The 24,268-nt window shown below is 46.9% G+C and overlaps 1 long non-coding RNA gene across 2 annotated transcripts in view; it reads right to left on the bottom strand.

The window, feature by feature from the left end:
• The window catches only part of LOC116535445, a 44,122-nt gene that overhangs the window by 5,650 nt on the left and 14,204 nt on the right, over positions 1 to 24,268 (bottom strand). Inside the window, exons 2-5 of one of the 2 annotated variants that reach the window (XR_004262197.1) lie at positions 17,300 to 17,433; positions 15,184 to 15,490; positions 11,190 to 11,713; positions 4,799 to 5,295 (exon numbers count right to left, since the gene is read on the bottom strand). This is a non-coding gene — a long non-coding RNA (uncharacterized LOC116535445). Of the gene's footprint in view, positions 1 to 4,798; positions 5,296 to 11,189; positions 11,714 to 11,983; positions 15,491 to 17,299; positions 17,434 to 24,268 lie in introns of those variants that run through there. The other variant, XR_004262198.1, reaches the window with a different exon arrangement.

The raw sequence follows: 24,268 nt of genomic DNA, 5'->3' as shown, positions 1-24,268 counted from the left end.
GTTCCCTCTCTGGGGTTCCCTCTCTCACTTCCTTCTCTGTGAAGAGGGAGTGGAGCACACGATTTCCTCCAGAATCCCTTGCATTTCTGATAGATGTGAGGTTATGCCACTGTTGCTCAAAGTGTATTTTGTGGATCTTTTATTCTCCTTGAAAAATGGGTTCTACAGGCTCAGTGGCTCATGCCTGTAATCCCAGCACTTTGTAAGGCCCTGGTGAGCAGATCACTTGAGGCCAGGAGTTTGTGACCAGCCAGGCCAAAATGGCAAAACCCAGTCTCTACTAAAAGCATAAAAATTAGTTGGGCATGGTGGCACAGGCCTGTAATCTCAGCTACTAGAGAGGCTGAGGCATGAGAATCCCTTGAACCCAGGAGGTGGAGGTTGCAGTGAGCTGTGATCGTGCCACTACACTCCAGCCTGGGTGACAAGAGTAAGACTATCTCAAAAAGGAAAAAAGAAAAAAGAAAAAGAAAGATGGGTCCAATGGTCAGGTAGTTAGGAAAACTTTTCAAAACATAAACCCCTAGTTGGACTTATATTTACATATGAAGAGCTCTGGGCTCAGCGTGGTGGCTCACGCCTATAATCTCAACACTTTGGGAGGCCAAGGCAGGTGGATCACGAGGTCAGGAGTTTGAGACCAGCCTGGCTAACACAGTAAAACCATGTCTCTACTAAATACAAAAAAAAATTAGCCAGTCGTGGTGGCAAGCACCTGTAGTCTCAGCTTCTTGGGAGGCTGAGGCAGGAGAATCACTTGAACCCAGGAGGTGGAGGTTACAGTGAGCCGAGATCACGTCACTGCACTCCAATGTGGGTGACAGAGCAAGACTCCATCTCAAAAAAAAAAAAAAATGGCTCTGAAAAGTACTGGAGTTGGAAAACCTGTTTAACTTTACTTAATCCGTCCCAAACTCATCGGATCACAGCCTTTTTTCCACTTACTACCTATTGGCACTGGGGTTCTATAGGACATACTTTGGGAAACACTGGCCAATACCAAAGGCTGCACCAAGAGGCAGATGACTGTGTCAGCATCTGCAGATGCCTTTGCCCCTGTGCCTGAAGATACAGGCCACTTCCCCTCAGCTCCCAGCACCTTGATGCATTGGCACATAAGCAAATCAGGCACTTACCAGGGACGGAGCTGGCCACTAAGGAGCTAATAGAGAGATAGTGAGGCAATGGCTCCTACCCTCAAGAAGTTCCCAGGCTGGCGTGGCAGGAAAGCCCCTAGGTACTGCCTTGGCCTGGCACAAACTTTATTATTTTTTATTTTTATTTTATTAATTAATTTATTATACTTTAAGTTCTGGGGTACATGTGCAGATCATGCAGGTTTGTTACATAGGTATATACACACCATGGTAGTGGTTTGCTGCATCCATCGCCCCGTCATCTACATTAGGTATTTCTCCTAATGCTATCCTTCCCCAATCCCCTAACCCCCTGCTATTCCTCCCCTCGCCCCTCACCCCCCAGGCCTCAGTGCATGATGTTCCCCTCCCTGTGTCCATGTGTTCTCATTGTTCAACACCCACTTATGAGTAAGAACATGCAGTGTTTGGTTTTCTGACAAACTTTCGATTCTAGGCAAGCTTGGGGACTTTTATCTCTCCTTTTCCAAGGGCTAGCATCAATTTTCTATGGTTTCACTAGTGGATTTGCTTTGCTCAGTTTCACCTGCCTATGAAGCATACAAACAGGTTCATTCATTCACTTAACAAAACCTATTGGGCATATATTTCATGCCAGATGCCGCTGTAGGTACTGGGAGACAGCAGAGAATAAAACAAGCAGAGATCCCTGTCCTCTCTTCCAATGGAGAAAGACAAGCAGTGAATAAAGAAACTCCACGGCATGTTGGATGGTGAGGAGTGCTGAAGTGGAGAGTTGGGATAGGCAGGGCCAGGGAGTTTTGCTATTTTTAATGGGGCAGGGGTGTCAGGAAAGGCCTCTCTGACCTTCGGTAAGAACTTGAAGGGGAAGAGAGTGAGCTGGGTGGAAAGCTCTCCTAGGATGCGGGGGTGGCAAATGCAAATACCCCAGGTGGGAGTCTGCCTGGTGTGCGTGATACACAGCTAGGGGCTGATGAGGCTGGAGGAAATTAAGAGGCTCAGTTGCAGAAAAGGGTCAGAAAAATAAGGGGGGACCCGACTGTTAGACCCTGAGGAGGACAGGAAGCCGTGGGAACAGAGGGCATGACTTACCTTTTTATTTATTTTTTTTTTTTGAGATGAAATCTCGCTCTGCAGCCCAGGGTGAGGTGCAGTGGCATGATCTCAGCTCACTGAAACCTCCATCTCCTAGGTTCAAGTGTTTCTCCCATCTTGTAGCTGGATCCATAGGCATGTACCACCACGGCTGGCTAATTGTTGTATTTTTAGTAGAGACGGTTTCACCATGTTGGCCAGCCTGGCCTCAAACTCTTGGCCTCAAGAGATCCACCCACCTCAGCCTCCCAAAGTGCTGGGATTATAGGCATGAGCCACCATGCCAGGCCATGACTTACTTTTTTTTTTTTTTGCATGAAAACTATTAAAATAAGGATTAAACCTGAATATAGAACAATCAGAATGCCAGCCCTTTTCATAAAATCAGCAAGAAAAAGGAAAGAGAAAGAGAGAAAAAGAAAAGAGGAAACGGAGAAGAGGGTAGACGGGGGATGACTTATTTTTTAATAGATCTTAAGTGACTTACATTTCAGACTATGCCAAGTTGATGTGGAGAGCCACAGAAAGTAACATTAGTTCCAAAGCCACAGGCCTCCTGGTGGGGGTCAGGTGGCCCTTCTGCTGCAGGCCACACCTGGAATGATGTGTGGAAAGAGGGCAGGGATAGAGGGAGATAGGGAGCTGGAGATGGCCAGGAGGCTCTGAAAGCCAAACTTTCTTCACACTTGTATATTTCTACTTTGTGCCCAGTACTGTGCAAAGCCCATTCACTTATGAATTCTGAATTAACTCCATGAGGTAGGAAATTCCTCTCCTTGTTTTGCATTTGAGAACCTTGTGGGTCTGAGGAGTTAATGGAGTTGCCCAAGTCACCTGGCTCTCCAGTGGCAGAACCCAGGGCTTCCAGATTCTCTCATTCCCGTGCCCCTCCCTCAGCCTCACATGGTCTGGTGTTGAGAACAGTGTGCAGAGCTCCCTTGGTCTCTAGGAAAGGTCATCCCAGGTGGATGAGTGACCACAGCCTTTAATGGAGGCTCCAGATATCCTGCAGGCACCCAGAGTCTGCAAGGTGAGTATCTTCGATTGGAAAGATACACTGAGAAGTGGAGGTGCATGCAGGTATATTGGGGAGCGCTCTCAGGAAATACATCTGTAAGAAAACTGAGAAGACAGGACTTGGAGGAGAGAAAGTGACCCCAAATGTCGTTGCAGCAGACACCTCATCCAGTCTTGGAGGATGCTCTGGAGCTGAGATGGCCCCCAGAGTTGCCCTCAATTGAAGCAAAGGGCTGGCCTTTGTGTCTCCATCTGCCAGTCACTGGCCACAGGCCACACAGATAGAGCCACAACTTTGGGCAAAGCAGTTCCCTGCAGCCAAGGGCAATGCCCAGTGAAGAGCTGAGCTGTGAGCGGTCCAAAGCTGACAGTCCCAAAAGATGGGGGATACATGCATCACCCCGAAGAGGGGTGGAGCTTGTGCGCCTTGGGAAGAGGTTCTCTTTTCACATGTACCAGAGCAGATTGGCTCTTTTCCTTCCTTCCTCCCTGCCTCCCTTCCTTCTTTCCTCTCTCTGGAAGGAAGCTCTCAAGGACACAGGGGTGAACAAGAAAAGGTCTTTGCCTTCTCTGGCTCTCTGCCTACTGGGCAAACCAAGCTGTGAATGAGAAAGAGCCCCAGGAGGCTAATAGGGGCTGTAATGGAAGCGGATCCAGGGTGCCTTGGAGACCCAAAGAGGGCTCCAGTTGGGAAAATACCCTTAAACTCTCCCAAACCTGAACACAGTCCTGGAAACTCAGGCTTGGATTGGGGGTTGTTGCCCACAGGGGCTTAGACTGATCTTGCAGTCAGCTCTGAAAACACCAACCTACTCTTATCAAACCACAATAGATTTGTATCGAGTGCTCTCGGTGTTTGGGTTCAAACCGTTAAACAATCCTGTCCCAGGCTGAGTGGATTTCCCAGCCACCCTGGCAAGGCTGAGCCTCAGGGCACAGTCACTCATTAAGTATGGCAAGTGCTTACAGAAAACCTACGCCTTATTCTGAACTATTTAGAAGCTGCGGTGGATACTGTCTCTGCTCTCCAGTGCCTCGCCCTTTAGTGGAGTAGACAAGCCCAATCACAACGTTCAGTACGAATGTCACTAAGTTACTTGTTCACCTCCCTCTCTGGACCACGTCTTTTTTGATTTTCTAAATCCAACAGACTTGTGCTTCTTGGCATGTAAGAGTCTCTATCTTTCTACAATGAACGTTATGTTGCTTTTGTATTAAGAAAAATACACAATAAAAACTCTTTTTGGGCCAGGCATAGTGGCTCACACCTGTAATCCCAGCACTTTGGGAGGCCAAGACAGGCAGATCACCTGAGGTTGGGAGTTTCAGACCAGCCTGGGCAACATGGTGAAACCCTGTCTCTACCAAAAATACAAAAATTAGCCAGGCAGCAGTAGCTGGCATCTGTAATCCCAGTTACTTGGGAGGCTGAGGCAGGAGAATCACTTGAACCCAGGAGGCGGAGATTGCAGTGAGCAAAGATCTTGGGCAGTGATAGCAAAGGCTGAAGCAGGTACAGAGAGAAAGAAGAGGTAGAGAGGGATCCAGTCAGCTCTGGAAACACCTACCTGCTGATGCCAAACCACAACAGATTTCTATTGAGTGCTCCCAGTGTTTGGGTTCAAACCATTAAACAATCGTGTCCCAGGCTGAGCGGCCTCCTGCATTCCCTCCTGAAGTCCTGCAGCCTTCCAGCCTTTCTTGATCCACATCTTAACCCTTAGACGGAGACTCTGTGGACCAGGAGTGCTGACTCAGCTTCTCTAAGAGGAAGTTTGGAGCTCCCTCGATGCTGCCTCTGCTCCAGGCACAATTCCTCCAGGGCCAGTCCTGGTCCCCTGAGATCCTCACCTCTGACCCTCCCAGGTCCCCATTTGCTAGTCTTGGCAGTGAGATATTCTCATACATCATTTTTTACTTCTTTCCCTGGGCCCTTTTTCCTGCCCCTCACTCTCCTCATTTTGAGCCAGGCTTTTAAAAGTCAAAAGTCAGGACATTTCTTCCTGCTGTCCTCTCTTCCTTGAGGCATCCAGCATAAAACAGCTTCACTTGAAGGGGTAGCAGGCTGGAGAGAGACAGAGACAGAAATAGCCAAAATTGTTAAAAATTAGTTAATAGTTCTGATATATCTCACTGTGAAACAATGGGAATTTTTAAATGTAAAACACCCCAGCTTCAGGATTCAGCCACAAGCACCTTCCCAGATGAGCATTATTACTTGTGAGGCCAGAATGTTAATGTCAAGATCATTCATTGATTTGTGTGCCAGAATAGACAGTCCACTGTTTCCTTAAGAAAAATTCTTGTCTTGCCAGCAGATTCTTTCCCGTCCCCTGCCCTGAAGGGACAGGGTGGCCATTCATTTGCACAAGTCTTGGTTAGGCTTCTTTATTGTCATAAAAGTCAACCTAATAGTCTTGGCTTAGTGTCTTTAAATTATTATTATAAAAGTAAATACCTACTTATTAAAAATGTTACAGAAATTAACATAGAAGGTGGAAGTCTGTAATACTTTTACCTCCTCAAGATAACCACTTCATTTTATTTATTTATTTTTTTTTTTTTGAGATGGAGTCTCATCCAGGCTGGAATGCAGTGGTGCGATCTTGGCTCACCACAACCTCTACCTCTGGGGTTCAAGTGATTCTCCTGCCTCAGCCTCCCGAGTAGCTGAGACTACAGGCACACACCACCACGCCTGGCTAATTTTTATACTTTTAGTAGAGATGGGGTTTTGCCATGTTGGCTAGGCTGGTCTCAAACTCCTGGCCTCAAGTGATCCACCCACCTCAGCCTCCCAAAGTGCTGGGATTACAGGTGTGGGCCTGGCAACCAGGATAACTACTTCATATCTATCCAGATTCTTCCTTCATATCTTATTTCTTCAGTAATGCTGATCTGCTTCATTCTTTTTAACAAAACTGCATTGTTTTCTCAATTAACTTTTCAAAAACTATTTTTAAAATCTAAAAGTGTATTTGTCCATTCTCACGCTACTATAAAGAACTGCCTGAGACTTGGTAATTTGTAAAGGAAAGAGGTTTAATTGACTCACATTTCCACATAGCCAGGGAGGACTCAAGAAACTTATAATCATGGCACAAGGGGAAGCAAACACATCCTTCTTCACATGATGGCAGGAAGGAGAAGTATGAGAGTCCAGTGAAGGGGGAAGCCCCTTATAAAACCATCAGATCTCATGAGAACTCACTCACTATCACGAGAACAGCATGGGGGAAACTGCCCCTATGATTCAATTATCTCCACCTGGTCACACACTTAACCTGTGGAGATTATTACAATTCAAGGTGAGATTTGGGTAGAGACACAGAGCCAAACTATATCAAAAAGCAATACATAATTATAGTAAGGAGGGCTTGGGTAAGCTGTAAAATTCTCATCCAAAGTTAAACACCAATTTTTGTGTATCCTTCTAGAAATTTTCTATACCCACATGCTTTATTGTTAATTTTTGATACAAGTGGGATAATAATATACCCACTGTTTTGCAACTTGCTTTTTTTCCCACGTAACCTTTCCTAACAGCATGTGAAGTCTCCCTTGTTCCTACTGATGTTTGCATAGTATCCCACTGTACAGATGCGCTGTAATTGATGTATCTAAATCCAATTCTCAGGCATATTGAATACCTGCATTCTAGACTTTGAAACTATAACCTCAAACTGTCTGCTGCTCAGCTTCCAATAAAAGCAGAGCTGAAAGGAACACTTTGTATGGAAATTAATTTGGAAGTCAGGTTGGAGTTAGTCCTTGCACTTTTCCAGTATTAAAATCTCACCCCTGAATGAAACCATCCATTAGTGAACCATATATTTGATGCAAATCTCCTGGATTTCCAAGAGAGTTGGCTTGCCAGGTCATCCATGTCCAATGCAGGGATCTCCACGAGCCTCACCCCTGCCTGAAGTATGAGGGTGTGTGGAGGGCGATGTCAGGTACATGACCCACATGAGGTCAATGCAAAAGAACCTTGATTCTGTTAAGGAGCTGGTCTGCTTTTTCTTTTAAAATGTGTAACACTTGTAATTAATCATATGTCTTATTTTCCTTCTTTGCTTTGGCCTCCAGGAAGTCCAGAGTCAAATTTTGGTAATTACATAAGATTTATCTGCATATCTCTTTACTATTCTTAATCCTTTCATCTCTTCTGTCTAGCCCTTTCTTTTCCTGGACCTTTAATTTTAAAGATATTGATTTTTTATTTTTGAACCTTTCTATTTTGCAGAGATTTGTTATTCTTATTGGTACCCTTGAAAATCAGCTCATTTTTTAAAGTTGCAGAATGAGCCAGGGGATTAGAAGAATAATTTTGGAAGATGCTTTTTTTTTTTATTTTTGAGACGGAGTTTCGCTCGTTACCCAGGCTGGAGTGCAATGGCACGATCTCGGCTCACCGCAACCTCCGCCTCCTGGGTTCAGGCAATTCTCCTGCCTCAGCCTCCTGAGTAGCTGGGATTACAAGCACGTGCCACCATGCCCAGCTAATTTTTTGTATTTTTAGTAGAGACGGGGTTTCACCATGTTGACCAGGATGGTCTCGATCTCTTGACCTCGTGATCCACCCGCCTCGGCCTCCCAAAGTGCTGGGATTACAGGCGTGAGCCACCGCGCCCGGCCTGGAAGATGCTTTTGGGACATACCCCTTTCTGCTCAAATGCCTGCTTCTCTCCTGTCCTGTTGATGTGGAGAGGTTTGAAGGGCACCATGGAGACCACACAGCTAGACGGGGCAGCAGGTAGCCTAAGAATGATTTGTAGCTCAAGAACTTAGGGCCGGAATTCATTTGAACTGCCTGAACTCCCTCCTAGTGAGGTATGGGGGCATTCTGTATGCTTATCGAGGTTCAGTGCCCTAACTCGAGGTTTACTGGGCCTTCCCCAAGTCCAATAAATGCCTCTTCCTAACAGGACTACTGCTCCTGGGATCGGCTTGGAAAATGGCAGGACGAAGTAGGACCTGCAATGCTTTCAGAATCAGAGCCAAGAAGGACCCTTGGGTCTTCTACTAAATAAGGGGGAGGTGTGTCAGTCCCTGGAACCCAGTAGGTTAGATGCTGTCCTGTCACCTTACATGAGGAATGGCTGTGATAAAATAATAACCAGGGACAGTAGGTGACCCAGTTTGAACAAAGGGGATGAGGATCGATGCTCCATAGCTGCCTTCTGCTTTGTGGGTCCTTTTACTACAACATTATATATTATATGCAAATCGCGGCACAAACTTAGGGCCGCTTTTCATGTCAAGAGGCTTCTTTGAGCCTATATGTTATATTTTACAGATCTTGGACAGTAACATTTTTCTTTTTAGCACGAAGCTGCTCAAGGTTCATCTGAGACTCTTTTAAATTGCTGCTTTCAGAGAAATAACAATGTAAAATGACACAATGATGTATGGCCCCGTCCAGCAGACCAGGGTTGCAGCAGCCGCAAACGCCACCAAACCTCTGGGAATGAAGCAGTCTCCGGAGCGCCATTGTGCAATTGTCCTAACCGGATCATTTTTAATTAGTTGCAATTAATTTCAAGTGACAGCATCCTGCAATATCAAGTCAGAGAAGCTCCGGTGCGTGGGTGGGGTTGTTAGGAACAGACGGCTGCTGAGAGAGAACCAGAGAGGGAGATCTCATCACAGGTTACAAGATTTTCTGGGTGGTGGGTAGAGGGACAATTTCCTGAGCTGGGGGAGGAAACTTCTTTCTAAAGATGCAAATGTTCTGATTCTTTCTGGGCTGTGTGTAGGCCTTGCTAGGTGGATACGTAGCCAGGTAGATACATATAGGACCTTTCTGGTGGGCAAGTGTGTTGTGCTTCAGATTGCAAAGTGGTGCAGCCAGCTAACTCTGCCTTAGTTTGGCAGAAGCAGATTCTGAGATAAGGATTTGGGAGGTGACCCCAGGAGTGAAGAAGTGAATCAGGAAAGGAGAGGAGCCAGAAAGAGGTACATTATTAAGCAAGCTAGCAGTAAAGGGACCTGGACCTCTCTCCCATTGGGAAACTTTGGGAGACACTGTAGAACATACAGCTCAGAGTTATCTCATCCATGGGATGAAGGAGCTAGGATATTTACACAACAATCCTGTTGGTCACTGGTTGAGGACTGCTTCCAACCTGCCTTGTAAAGGCACACCAGTGGCTAGAGAAAGCTCAGGCAAAGAACTGCAGATGCTGGTGGCTGGAATCAGGCTCAGAGCACAGACATGGTAAGGGCAAAGGCCTTGGGGCACTGTGTGTGTACAACCTCCAGGACCTCGTACAGTTCAAACATCCTGCAATTTCCCCAGTACTCCTTGGATGTCCCTCTGAGGCACTTACATGTGGGGACAGAGAGGCAGAGAGGTTAAGTGGGGTGAAGCTCCCATGGCCCCCAGGCCTGGTGGAGGACAGCTGAGAAGTCATGTTGCCTGCCTTTTGGTAGCAAGCAATCACCATCCTGCCTTACCATTGCTCGGGATGTGGATGCCACATCTAGGAACACAGGTTACCTCTGGCCAGGCTATTATGGGCAGACAGGGTTTTTTACTCTCCAGCCAGTGCTGACACTTCTGTATCCTGTGTTCTTAGCCTGCATCACTAACTATTTGATCTTGGCACCCTTTCCCGGACATCCAGATGTGGATTCAGAATCCCCAATAGGATATAGCCCACAGCTGTTCTCAAGCAATGGTATATACAAAAGAGCTCAAACCAATTTGCTCCCATGGCCTACAGGGAGCATCCCTCCTAAGCACAATGTTCTCTAATCAAAATGTTTTGGGAGGCACAGATTACCTATGTAGATAACTTTATAGTGACACAGTCACTCCTTGTCCCCTACCTAGCTGAATCTTTGCAGCCAAAGGGGTAATCTCTACTTCAAATAGACTTGCTACTCTAAACAGTGGATTTAGAATCAGGACCAGGGCACTTGACCTCCTCACTGGGGCTCCTCCAGGAAAGTAAGAGGCACATATGCCTGCCCTGACTCAGCTCTTATGTTCCCAAAGCCACCCTTCATTGGTTAATCAGCAGGAAGGGAGTGGGAACTAATGCAACTTGGCCCTTTTCTTGAGAGTAACAACAACGTAAGCAGACACTTATTGAGCACTCACCATAGGCCATGCACTATTCTAAGCATCTACCATATTAACTCATTTCATTTTCATAAGCCAGCAAAGTAATATTACCCCATTCCAGAGGGGAGAAAACTGAAGCACAGAGAGGTTAAGGAACTTGCTTAAGGTCACCCAGCTATGCAGTGGTGGGGCTAGGACATGAACTCAAGCAGTGTCTGGAACCCAGTGATGAAGGCTATCCGCTATGCTTCTCCTGCGTTTTCTTTCATAACTCTTCTAACCTGAAATACAGACACATTTAAAAATCGACTTTCCAAAAATGCAGCATGAGTCTGAGCATTTTTCCTTTTCCTTTCTTTGAAAAATTGAGGCCAGGTGTGGTGGCTCATGCCTATAATCCCAGCACTTTGGGAGGCGAAGCAGGATGGATCACAAGGTCAGGAGATCAAGACAATCCTGGCCAATATGGTGAAACCCCATCTCTACTAAAACAAAAAAAAATTAGCCAGGCGTGGTGGGACATGCCTGTAGTACCAGCTACTCGGGAGGCTGAGGCAGGGGAATCGCTTGAACCTGGAGGTGGAGGTTGCAGTGAGCCGAGATCGCACCACTGCACTCCAGTCTGGTGACAGAGCAAGACTCCGCCTCAAAAAAAAGAAAAATTGAAGTGGACTATCACATCCATATGGAGGACCCATAGAAATAACCAGAGACCCAGTAGTGCCTCCTCCTTTCTGGGTTCTGGGCCCATTGTCTGTCTCAGGTTAGGACACAAGGATTCTGCCTTGGGAATGTGCAGTCATCCCCCAGATATCACAAGTGCAGCTCCTAAGCACAGCCAGGTTCCCCTTAATAACCTTTTATGGTGCTATCATCCATTAACTTACCTAAACCCTGTTCTCTGAGCTTGGCCAATCTTCCCATTTGCAAAGGATGCCTTTTTGCCACAGAAGTCGCTTCAAAATCACCATCTCACCACATAAGATGTTTTCTTCATTCCTCAACTTGTCTGGTCTTTGGACTTCCAATAAACTGTTTTTAAACAACCTCAGGCTTTGGATGGTTTACTTGTTTTTCAATGATTTCCCATGAATTTTTTTTCTAATTAGTCTTTAATTTGATGAGACTTATGAAACGCCTCTTCTGGAGTCTTGAGGCCCTCTATTTTGCCCCAGCCCTCTCAGGCTGACTGATGGGGCTTTCTGGACTTTGCATTCCTTTGCTGTGGGTGCCTGTCTCTGGTTTCTGCTCCCAGGGGGCCCTATCACCGCCAGATTCATGTATTTCAGTTCAGCACGCCAAGCTGGTGTCCTTTACTCCAGGGCCCAGTCAGGGCCATGAACAGTGACCACTTCAAAGCTGTCCTTGGTGAGCTTTCATGTTTCTTGGGGCACAGTTGAGATGATTGTCCCTGGGATGATCAAGGAAAAAAAAAGAGAAAGTAGGCATTATAAAGCACTTCATTTCAGGGAGGAAGGAAAGCAGGCTTTGGGTGGGAACGTGGTGTAAAAGTGGTCAGAAAAGGCTTCCTAGAGATGTTGAGGCTAGAATTCTCTGGCTTCAGCACCCAGCCCATCAGACCCACAGCTTTCTTTTATTACCAGGTTTGTCACACCCCATTTACTATCTCAGAATGGAAAGCAGAGATAACATAAGAAACCTATCCACGGAATTTTTTAAAAAATCAATATATTGACCCAGCTGTAAGATAAAGGAGAAATCAAAGGAAAGTAAGTTATAATTAAATATATATTTCAATATGTAAATGCTCAGGAATAATTTAAAAAGTAGAATGCTTGCACCTAAAGACAAAACCACACAGTGGAACTGCTGTCACTGCCGCCTGCCACAGGGCAGTGTCCTGTTGACTTAAGGGCCACAGAATGGCTACATGAATGGTGGTTTCTGAAATGGTGCACAATGCTTGGTAAGGATCTGTGCAGAACAGAGGACAATTTCCTTCTCAATTGCCACAAGAGTTTCAGTCCTAGAAAATCCAGTGTGCATTAGAGCCATGCAAAAATACTCCATGCTTATATGTAAAACAGTAAGATTTAGAGCTCTGGTCACTGTAAACAGGTTTTTCCACTGGGATGACTGTCAAACCTAGGACCTCTCTGATGGTTGTATAGATTGTGCATTGCACAGCCATTTACTGCATCACGGAAGTGGAGTACACAGCGACCTGGGTGGGCACTTAAAAAGTTGTATGGAATGTGGGAGAATTATTCACTGGGCGAAACTGTCCTACACATTTGCAGGATCCAGACAGCACCCCTGGCTCATGGACACACATCACACACATATACACTAAATGCCAGCACTTCCACGTGGAGAAACAGAGACAGAAGGGTTAAGTAACTGGCCACTTCCCGGCCATGGCTTTGAGCAAAAGAAGTGGGGAGATCTCTAGTCTCTGAGAAGAATGCACCAGGACCCTACAGAGAATCATAGCAACCCACAAGAGGACATTTCCCAAGGCCTGGCCACAGGGCTGCTCCAACCAAGTCATCTGATGACATGAAAGACCCACAATACAGCCCCAAAGGGTCTGCTCGGCGCCATCCTGGGCCTGTCTCCTGGGCTGGGGGCTGTGACTAGGTCTAACTGCGGAGTCAAGTTGCACTGGAGCCTCCTCTACTGAGCTGCTGGGCTTCCGTAGCTGAATGAGGCAGGCCTGGTGAAGCAATTCCTTAACAGGGAAGGGAGGAGTGTGTGTGTGTGTGGTGTATGTATGCACGTACACACATATCCATGCCCACCCATGACTGCTGCCACCTCCGCCGCTGTCTGACAGGAGGGCAGACATTTAAACCTCTTTTTGTAGTTTTCACACCCAGGGGTGGGGACTTGGCCAGGGCTGGGGCGGGGGTAGAAGTAGATGGGGGATTGAAGAGGGGGAACTCTGAGATTTCATTCCGGCAGTTTTGAACAGAGAGCCTCGATTCCCAGCTGAAGCTGAGCAGTGGTTCCCCCACCCTTGCACAGGGCCTGACTCTAATGTCTTCTGATGGGACAAATTGGTGAGCACAACTATTAGCTGAGTGACATCAAAAGGCATTAATCTCTGGTTCCTGAGCAAGACCAGCACCACATTAGTGCCTCACACCCAGTCATTATTAAGACTTTAGCCCAAGGGTGTAATAAATGTTTTATGGCATGCAAACCAAGGTAATGGAATGCAAATCCCATAATATAGCCATACATTTATTTTCTAATGGAGCAAATGATGATGTATTTTATTTTAGAAGAGCTGCCCGATAGGGTCTGCTTGGGAAATTCGAAGTTAGACACCCAAAGGGTGAGTGGGTGGCCCTGCTCTGGTGGGGGCCAGGGGTGAGCAAGGGTGGCAGTCACGGTGGGACTTCCCAGAAACGGTCAAGCCTTCATACACACAAACCTTTTGGACAAGCCCATCAGTCTTGCTCTAGGTCCCCCAAGTACCGCCCCCCCTTTTGGTGTATATATCGACCATTCTGAGGCTTAATTACATCCCCTTTGCAGAGTGCCCCCCTCCCAGGATCCCCCACCCCTAACCAGAGCTGCATACTAATAAGCTTCTCAGCCAATATGAATTGGCTTTCCAAAAATATGGCTGCATTAAGGTGCAAAATGTTAATGGATGGAAGGGCGCAGGGCTATTTCTCCAGTGAAGTTAGGGCTTTGCTTTGGTGCTGTTTTTATTAAGAGGCCAGCACTGTTCAGTTGCAGCCCTGGGGCTGGTAGGGAGGCTGGGCTAACTGGCTGGGGCCACTGCAGCCTTGGGAAGGGCTTTGGTCGACCCAGTGCCCCAGGTCTTTCTGGCTGCTGCTGCTCCAGAAAGAACTTTCTGATTGTTCCAGTCCAAAAAGTGTATGGGCTCCCTTCTAAAGTCAGAGGGCCTCTTCATTCCCAGGAACCCCTTTAGTGCCCTTTCTTTTGTCCTTCCCAGGCCCAGGCACACAGTACCTACCTGGGCAGTTATCAGGCTCATGGGCCTTATACGGATGTCCAGGGACCTACTCTGTACCTGGATGTATGGGGGCATCAGGAAGTCTAAGATCTGTCCCTGCCTTCAAGGTTCTCATTATGTAACTAGGGAAAAAGACACATATCTGAAAAGAAATTAACATGTAAATGATTTAATGGTCACCTGAGTGACCATTGAGGAGAACAGGTTTCCTGAGTGGTATATTTGAGGAGTACAGGTTTTCTTCAAGGATTTTTTTTTTAAGGCATCCATTGAGAAAAAAGAAATGAACACTATCAGAGAGGAATCCTAATGGAGATACTGTTGTGGGCGAGAGTTACTGAAGACCCCTTAAGATAAAAAATGCAGGACTTGGCTCTTCCCCCAGAGGGCTCATACTAGGTGTTCAATTCACATTGGTTTTTGAATGGCTTGAAAACAATGATATCAGTTCTCAAAAGGCTGAGACTGGATCTAGAATTGGCACTTCAGCGATTGGCAGTACTTTTGATCTTCTAATATGCTCTCTTGTTTTCTAGAACAATATTGACAACAATAATTCATTGAAAATTTATATCAGACCCTGTGCTAAGCCTTTATTATTTTACTGAATTTTAAAACAATACTAAGAAGAAAGTACCTTTATGGTTCTATTGAGAGATGATAGAGGAAACTAAGTCTCAGAATGAGTCTTACCCAATTTAGGAAGAGCTGGGACCATAACCAGACCTCCCTGCCTGCAGAGGCCATCCTATACTGTCTCTCTCCAAATCACAGTAAGGGGTCAGAGGAGTAAAGTGTATTCAAGGACACAGAGAGAACCTCTGGCTTCAGGCCCCTGCTGTCTCCTGCACCACAGTGAGCATCTCTTGGTTTTGTGTGTGTATTATCCCACGAGAGGTCTCCCCACACCCAGTGGCCTGTCTCCTTACCTTCAACTAGTCTGAGCCCAGGAAGACTATCTTCTCACTCTAAAGTAGGTCAAATCATGGATGAATACAACTAAGATCTTGAGAACAGTGAATCCAGTGTCCCAAATAAATTCTGAGCCTAACTGAAAGATTCTCCATGGATTTGATTTCTCTGTGCTTGGATGCTGTAGGTTGATTGCCCTTGAAGGATAGTTAGGCTGGGATGAGTTACATTGCTTGGTTCTTCTCTGGTTTGTCCTGGTAAAGCCTCAGAACAAGCCTCTATGGAACATTATCTTCCAAGGTCTAGAGAATGGGCCAAGCCTACCTGTGGGGGAAGAAAGACAATAGCGATTAACTCTGAATTCTTCAGGCTGGGTTCAGGGACAGACAGGGGTGGACCTCCAGCAACCTAAGCAGGGCCAGGAATAGGGAAAAGAGAGAGGCACCTAGGGTACAAAATTTAAGAAGGCACTCACTTTCAGAGTCACACAAGTGCAAACCTTAAAAACAAGGGACCCCCAAATGATGCATTGTCAACCCCCGACCCTGAACTTCACTAACTCTATCACAAGCAGGAAAGTGAAAATAACAACAACAACAACAGAAAAAAACATGTTTCCTTAGCCCACCCTTGAGTTGAGGAGTGAAAGTTCAGGTTAAGAAACCTTCGGCAGGGGTGGATCCAGCTACCCAACATCTTTAACCATCTTTTCCTTTTCATTTCTCAGCTCTGCTTTCCTTCATATTCTGCTTGGGCACAGACTAGTTGAAGGGAGACAGAGAGTTTCTTGGGCCTGGGTAATAAACACACCTAAAAACCAAGAGCTTCTCATTATGGGGTAGGAGACAGTAGGGGCCTGAAGTTAGAGGCTGTCCCTCGGGGGCAAATGAAGTGATGGGTTTCATTCTCAGGTTCATGAAGCCTCTCCCGAGTGAGGGCAGGATGGTTGCTAGCAGCTCCAGGCTTACTTCTGGCCAGTTCCAGTGGAAAAAGAGAGCTCGTCCTTCCCAGGAGCTGCATCAATAGCTTTCACTGGCCCAGCCCAAGTCTCATGCCCATGGCTGAACTGATCACTGTGGCTGGGGGCTAACCTGCCCTGAATGGCCAGCTCTACTCTTGGGCTGACTCCTGGGGACCCCAGACATTCAACCCCACTTGGAACCACATAGATTTAATGAGAGATGTGGGTTCTCCAAAGGAGAATCTGGGTGCTCTTGGAGGAGGGATGGATGCTGAACAGACAAACTCAAGAGCTGGAGATGCTTCTAAAACTCTGGCTGCCCCAGGCCTTCTCTGGAACCCTACAGCACTGCTGCCCAAATCTGTGTTATTTGTGAGCATCCTCTGTAGGCTTTCCTAAGGCATGAAATGCTTGAAATGCTTCTTGCTCATCTTTAGCCACCTAACCCTCTTCCCTAAGGCTCTGGCCAATGACTTGTGCATTACACTCACTCAGGAAGAATCTGCTGACATTATGAAAGAATGAATGAGGAACTGTGCTAGGGCTGGGCCCAAAACTTTTATTAACTGCAAGGTTAAAAGCTATCGAGGGTCAGGGCACCACAAAGGGGCAGAAGGAGTGAGTCAATTAACACCTGCCTTTTTATTTCCAAATCGAATTGTTGCATGAGGTTTGGGGATGATGTAACCACTCAGCAGTGTTGGGGCAGGATTTATGAGCTAGGGTATGTGGAGCAATGGTCTGAGCAGGCAGCTGGTGAGAGGCACTTACCCTGACTGCCCTCACTTGGAATCCTCCCGAAAATAATAGCTATACGGCATGAAGACATCTTGGCAGAAGGACTGCTGCACCCAGGGTGGACTGGAGTTGAATTACTTTTTCCTGGGTTGGTGTGGAAGGGTGTCCAGTTCAGGCATGGCTTCATGTTGGGAGGGGAGGGACGAAGGGGCAGGCAGGATAGCACATTAACACAGCCTTAGGGCCCGGGAATTAGGACATGAGCCATTGGACATGAATCCTAGGTTGCTCTGCATTTGAGTAGGGAGTGGCATTAGCCAACACAGGGAGTCCATTTGTTAATGTCCATTCATTGTCTCCTACCTGAGAGGAGCAGGGTTAACCTCTGCTGGAAGTTTCTGGGAATGTGGCTGGCACAGTAAAAACTCACTGACCACTCCATGGCCTGCTGTAGGGCTCAGGAGGGAGGGAGCAAGGCAGGCAGGCAGGCCTCTCCTCCTGCCTTCCCACCAGTGCTTGGGTCCAAACGATGAATTTTCGACTGGGTCATTAAATGCTGATTAAAGTACTGGAGAAAAGAACAGAAGAAAAAACCAACATCAAGTGTTGTATGTACATACACACTCTCACCCCAGGCCCCCCCTTTCCCTTTCTCAAGCTGCCTCGAAGTTCGTTCCAACCCTCCATTGGAAATGCTATAAAAGGCCAGGTTAATTAAGTCCTATATATTACCAGCGCAAACACTTCCAACTTTATTCCGGCAGCTCAGTGAGTGAGGAGGAGGCCGGGCAAGGTCCAGGCAGCTCAGGGTAATAAAACAAAAGACTCAATTACCTTGTACATTTGCAGTTTTTATAAAATCATTTAAAGTTCTGCCAATGAAAAGCACAGCGGAGAGGGACTGGAATGCTGACATCCAGCAGAAGCTTAGGGAACCAGGGTTCCCTAACAGTTGCCACAGATAACGAAGTCATCCTGGCCAATCTCCCTGTTCCCTGGGCAGGAAAGTTCTCTCCATAGAGCAGCCCAGGGGAGAAAAGGAAAGGGACTCCCTAATAGTGCACTGAGCACCCACTGGGTCTGGAGTGCTGTGCTAGTGCCTTATATAACTCACTAGAGTAGATATCATCCCCATTTCCAGATGAGAAGACTCAGGCTGCAAAATGAGTCTTTGGTGTCTAACCAAGAGAGACCCAACACCCAGAGTCTGTGTGCCTCACCTGCTGTATTCCTATTCCCACCCCTCCCTTTAAGCTCTTAGGCCTGCTAGCTGCATATCAGGACCCAATGTTAAGAGGTCAGGCTCTGGGCTATGGGCCTGGATTCAAATCCCAATTCTACCACGTCTTATCTGTGTGCTCTTGGGCAATTACTTAATGACTCTGGGCCTTAGAGAAATTACTTTCCTCATTCGTTCCACTTAATCTGCTAACAGTTGTGGTGAAAGGTACTAATATCATTTTTATAATGTTGTATAAAATGCTCGGAGCCCAGAATATGATATATATTGGTTATTATTGTGATTATTTATTTTCTTTCTTTTTGAGACAGGGTCTTGCTCTGTTGCCCAGGCTGGAATGCAGTGATGCCAACTTGGCTCACTGCAGCCCCAACCTCCCTGGCTCAAGCAATCCTCCCACCTCAACCTCCTGAGTAGCTGGGATGACAGGCGTGCACCACCATGCCCAGCTGATTTTGTTATTTCGGGTTCTTTTTGTAAATATAGAGCCTCACTATGTTTCCTAGCTAATCTTGAACTCCTGGGCTCAGGCAGTCCTCGAAGCTCTGTCTTTCACAGTGTTGGGATTACAGGTGTGAGCTACAGTGCCTAGCCCTATTGTGATTATTATGCTAGCTATACCTCCACTTGTCTTGACCCACTCAGTACGCTTTCCAGTCTAATAGCCAGTGAACTAGCTGTACAAGCCATGCTCCTGTGCTAAAGAAAGGGTTAGAGGAGCTCCCCAACTTCTTTCTCTATACCACAGTGACTTAATTCACACAGGGATTCTCCCATTTCTAAGTCCTACTGAAGGGCAGGAACCTCTTTCCAATTGAGGAACCCTGTTTAATCCCTTGGGAAAAAAATAAGAGCTATATATAAATAAAAAATAACTTATTGTTTTATTCTTCAATAAACAGAAACTGTTTGACATGCCTACACCTTTGAGAAATGGGAGTATAAACCTTCCATTCAAAAGCAGCCCCTAGAGGGAGAAGCTTTCTCAGGAGGCTGGAGAGAATTGAGCCCAAAGTTCTCTCATCTTGATCAAATCTGGCAGGCCTCAATGGGGGAACCTGAGTGGGGTTGGGGCTGAAAGGCAGTGCAGCTGTGAACCACCAGAGGCATGAGGGGATAGCAGCTGGCACATGGGAGACTCTGATCACTTGTGCTGACTGAATGAATGATGTTCTAGCACCCTGAGTGCCTCCCAGGCCCTCCTGCATGGAGAGCTTCCTCTGAGTTAGGCAGATGAGCCACATGACATTTTCTTAAAAGGTTTACTTAGTATCTCCAGTGCCACCTAGAATCTTGACACCCCTGCTAGAATCTTGACACCCCTGCTAGAATCTTGACACCCCTGCTCTTGAAATTGGGCAGGACTTGCAAGTGAAATGTAGAAATGTCATGCTGCACAACCAGCAAAGCTAAATCCTAAGAGGTAATGTGGCTTTCACCTGTCACTCTCTCCTGGGAACCTGGCTGCCATACTGTGAGGAAGCCCAAGCTCTCTAGACAGGCCACACACAGATATTCTGGCCCAGAGTCCCAGCTAAGTCCCAGCTGACAGCCAGCCCCACTCACTAGATGCCTGAGTAAGCAAGCCTTCTGATGATGCCAGCCCACAAAAGTTGAGTCACCTTCAGACTTCGAAACTTCCAACTGAGGCCCATATTCTGTGGAGCAGAGACAAAGCTTCCCTGCTGTACCCCATCTGAATTCCATACCCACAGAATCTATAAACATAATAAATGGTTGTTTTACACCACTAAATTTGGGGTAATTTCTAACCTAGCAATACACAACCAGGATAGCCAACTGTACCTTTCAACGCCAGGTTCAGTTCTAGGGACAACTGTATAAGAAGGTCATTGACCAACTGAAGAAATTCCCAAGCATTGTCATCAAGGCAGAGGAGTCTGGAACTCTGGCCTAGATGTTGATGGCTAGTGATGGGAGTGGAGAGTGGGGAGGACTCAGTCATGACACTCCTATCCCTGAGGGACGAGTGGGCTTGTTCTGGGGCAGCAGGGAAGTATCATCGGAAGAGAACAGGCTTCAGACAGGGATCCTAGTGTCTCTCTTGCAGGACACTTGTGCAGATTAAATAAGTGGCATGCTTGATGCAAAGACTGAATAAATAATATCATGAAAAGTCTTTGGATTACCATTCCAATCTGCAAATAAATGGGAGGTTTTTATCAAAAGGGTGCTGCAGGATGTCTCCTCTGATTTGAGGGGAAGGAAGATTAAGACCTAACTCTTCTTATCTCAAAGTTTTAATGTACAGAAAATAGGCATAAGGAGGAGGATGCAGATTGAAGCTTTGGCTTTATGAATAGTAGCAGATGGCCGGGTGCCATGGCTCACTCCTGTAATTCCAGCACTTTGGGAGGCCAAGGCAGGCAGATTATTTGAGGTTAGTAGTTTGAGACCAGCCTGACCAACATGGTGAAACCCCATCCCTACTAAAACTACAAAAAAATTAGCCTAGCATAGTGGTACATGCCTACAGTCCCAGCTACTTAGGAGGCTGAAGTAGGAGAATCGCTTGAATCTGGGAGGCAGAGGTTACAGTGAGCCGAGATCGTGCCCCTGTACTCCAACCTGGACGACACAGTGAGACTCCATCTCAAAAAAAAAAAGAAAGAAAGAAAAATGAATGGCAGCAGATGCCCAATAACAAGAAAGGAAGGGCAGCTATTGGAGCCTGGCATTCTCTGTGCAGAGATCTGTCATTAAAGATTTAAGTTCTTTTTTTTTTTTTTTTTTTTTTTTTTTTTTAGAGAGACAGGATCTTGTTCTGTCTTCCAGGCTGGAGCCCAGTGGCATGATCATAGCTTACTGCTGCCCCAACCTCCTGGGCTCAAGTGATCCTCCCACCTCAGTCTCCAAAGCTGGGACTACAGGCATGTGCCAAGATGCCTAGCCAATACATTTTTTTTAATTTTGTAGAGACAGTGTCTCACTATACTATGCAGGCTAGTCCTGAACTCCTGGCCTCAAGCAATCCTCCTGCCTCAGCCTCCCAAAGTGCTAGCAGTACAGACATGAGCTACCAAGCTCAACAGGATTCAACTACTTTCACCATTATAGGATTATACAGGGTTTTTTTTTTTTAAGTTCTGGGGTACAGATGCAGACCTTGCAAGACTCTTACATAGTCAGTCAGGCAGGCATACACATGCCATGGTGGTCTGCTGTCTCCATCCTCTCGTCACCTACATTAGGTATTTCTCCTAATGTTATCTCTCCCCAGTCTCCCCACCCCCTGCTATCCCTCCCCTAGCCCCCCAGCCCCCAACAGACCCCAGCGTGTGATGCGCCCCTCCCTTATACAGGCTTCCTATTCTTTTGTCAGTTTTGGTAATCTGCGTTTTTCTACAACTTTGCCCATTTTATCTAAATTTTCACATTTAATGGCATAATGTTGCCCAACTGCCTTTTTAATCAATCAGGAAGTTCTCTCTTTGATCAAACCTCCAAAATTGTGTTGTGGGGTAACCCCATGTTCTCTTGTCTAATGGTCAAGGAGGTAGTGGTTTTGGCATCAGCACTTGAAGCCACCCTCCGCGTTCTCCTGGGCTTCCCAGGGTAGAGTGGAGAATGCATTCTGAGCATCAGCAAGTTAGAACTGCTGCTCATCCAGAAAGTTCAAGGAAAAGCCAAATCCCTTCCCAGCACAGTGTCCTGAAGACAGCTCAAGTGTGCCCCTGATGATTAGGGTTTGGGGCTGACCGAGCCATCTTCCCTACCCCACTTTCAGTGAGTAGCTCATTTCCTCCTTGCCAATTTCTAAGCCGAGCAGATCCTGAGCTCACTTTGGCAGGCGTCGTCATGCATGTTCCACTCTCATGTCTATTGCTTATTTATTCCCCACTGAGACAAGCAGCATCTAGCAGGCTGGGATCTCGGGGTGAGGGGAGCTTATGGGGCAGCAAGGGGTTATCTGTTTATCCCAGAGTGATCTTTTGTTTGCTTATGCTGAAGAGGATGGACGAGTGTCACCTTAGCAATGGTTCAGTGAGCCGCCCATTTGAGAGGTACCCTGCTGTTTGCCTTTCCCAGAGAAGCCCCTTTCCTTCTTGATAGTTTCAGAGGAACTGCAAAGGACAAGACTGGTGGGTGGTTCTACCAAACCCTGGCTTTTTGGGGAGTCTCTAGCTTATGGTCTTCATCCTCCACCTGCCTCCCCAGTTGGGTTTTCCCTGGCACGCCCCTGAGCTCTGCCTCCCTCCAAGAGTGGCTGCCCTGAGGTCCCTGCCCTCCATCTGGTCTCTCAGCTGAGGAGAGCAGAGGACACAAGCTGCTGCTGTGCTGTCTGCCAGGGTCAAAAGTCTCTGCAGTCAGCCAGGAATTCAGCCAGCACTGGAACCTCATGCTCTGGGGAATGGGTGACAGCCGGGTGGGCACTGAAGGAGTTAAAAGAACGTGGTGGAAGATGGGAGGATGGAGGCACTAGCCCTGTGCATGGATAATTAGAACTGAACATCAGTAAACAATGCCTTTTCCCCTCATTAAGGACAAATCTGTATGTATAATATGCCTATTTTCTCTTTCATTAACTTATAAATGGCCACTACTTTAAAGCCATTTAGCCAGCAGTTTTGACTTGCCAATCCGCTCAGGGTCTGACATGTTTTCTCCCCTCCTACACGGACATAGGTGCCCCCCTTGGCACACAGCTCCCATGGGGAGAGGTTGCATGGGTGCTCCTCTAAAACACCACCTACAGGCCTGTAGCAGTTTCCAGAAGGGAGTACAGACAGGTGTGGCGTGGGGAGGCGGAGGCCTGGCTCCCATGTGGTCCTTCTGCCCTAGGCCAGGCAGCCCCTCCTGGTCCATCCTGTCCCTTCAGCTGTCCTTGATGACTCACTCACTCTCATGCTCTGAATTGCCTTGTCTGTGCCCTCGAGTTATTTAAGAACCCTGACTCGTCTTTAAATAAGGAGCCCCCCGAGAATGTGCCCAATCTGCAAGCATTTTTCAAGATAGCCAGCAACACACTGGGACCAGAGATCCCCAAAGTAAGATAATATACCTGCATTCAGGAAGGTCAGTCCAGGAAAGATCAGCATGTGTTCATACGTAAGGAAATGGTGCTTGAAGAGAGGTTCACGCCAAGTGGAAGTCTTCACCGAATCTTGGACAGCTTTCCAGGTGAGAGTGTATTTCCTCTATCAGCCTGGAAACTTCCTGGAAATTGATGTCAGATCAAGTCTCTTTCATTAGGCGAGGTGCTTGAGAGGATATTGACTAGCCCCCCATCAGTCTCGGAGATCTTCTGGGCAAAAAGACCCGGTGTCTTCCTGTCAGGCTAGAGACCCCAGGATTAGAAACTATTGCTCCTATCAGATTGCAAACCCCATGAAGCGGATATCTATCCAAGGGCAGGGCCTTACCTCCCTGTCCTTTGCTGGATAGCACCCCAGGACCCTGCAAAAGATAAAGCCTGACCCCTACAGCAGCCTCTTTGCAGCTCTACCTCCTTTTGGGGGCTTCAAATGTGCCCCAAACTTGTGCTAGGGCTTGGGAAGAGTGAGGTTAGTGCCAAATGGGGGAAGGACAATCCCTGCTCTCTGGAGAACCCATAGGCATTTCAACATTGCAGTGGCACTAATCCACACAGAGCAATGGCAAGAGAGGGGAGGGGACTAGAGTGAACATGTAGGGAGCGCTCACCTTGCAGCAGCAAGGGGCATGTATATGACCTGTTCTGTTATCCCACATATGAACTCATAATCCCAGGAGGTAGACAATATTTCCCCATTTTGCAAATGGGGAAGAACTGGAGACCCAGAGAGGTAAAGCAATTCTCTCAAAGTCACACAGCCATTTGGTGGTGGAACTGGGAATGAAAGAGTCTATCCTGTTCTAAAGTCCAGGCTCTTTCCACCATACCCAAATGCCACCTTAGATAAGTTAAAAAAAAGCCTCACGAGTAGAGGGAGGGGAAGATGAGGAATACGGAGTAAGAATGGAGGAGTTGACTCTCCTGGGAGCTTCTGCTGAACCTCAAATGCAGGAAAGATTTGGAGAGGCCAAAGACCTTCTGAGGATCTTGTGATGGTGAAGCTGGGAACAGCCTCACTTCTGAACCCCATCTGCATCTTCCCTGGATATGAAAAGTGGAGAGTCCTCAGGCCTAGTGAGGGACCATGCACATAAATTCAGTTGTGCC

Source organism: Sapajus apella, unplaced genomic scaffold, assembly GCF_009761245.1.
Source record: "Sapajus apella isolate SASKATOON/1434 unplaced genomic scaffold, GSC_monkey_1.0 scaffold94, whole genome shotgun sequence".
Classification (NCBI taxonomy): domain Eukaryota; kingdom Metazoa; phylum Chordata; class Mammalia; order Primates; family Cebidae; genus Sapajus; species Sapajus apella.
The sequence above is the reverse complement of the archived record's forward strand: the minus strand, read 5'-3'. Positions and strand labels throughout refer to the sequence as shown.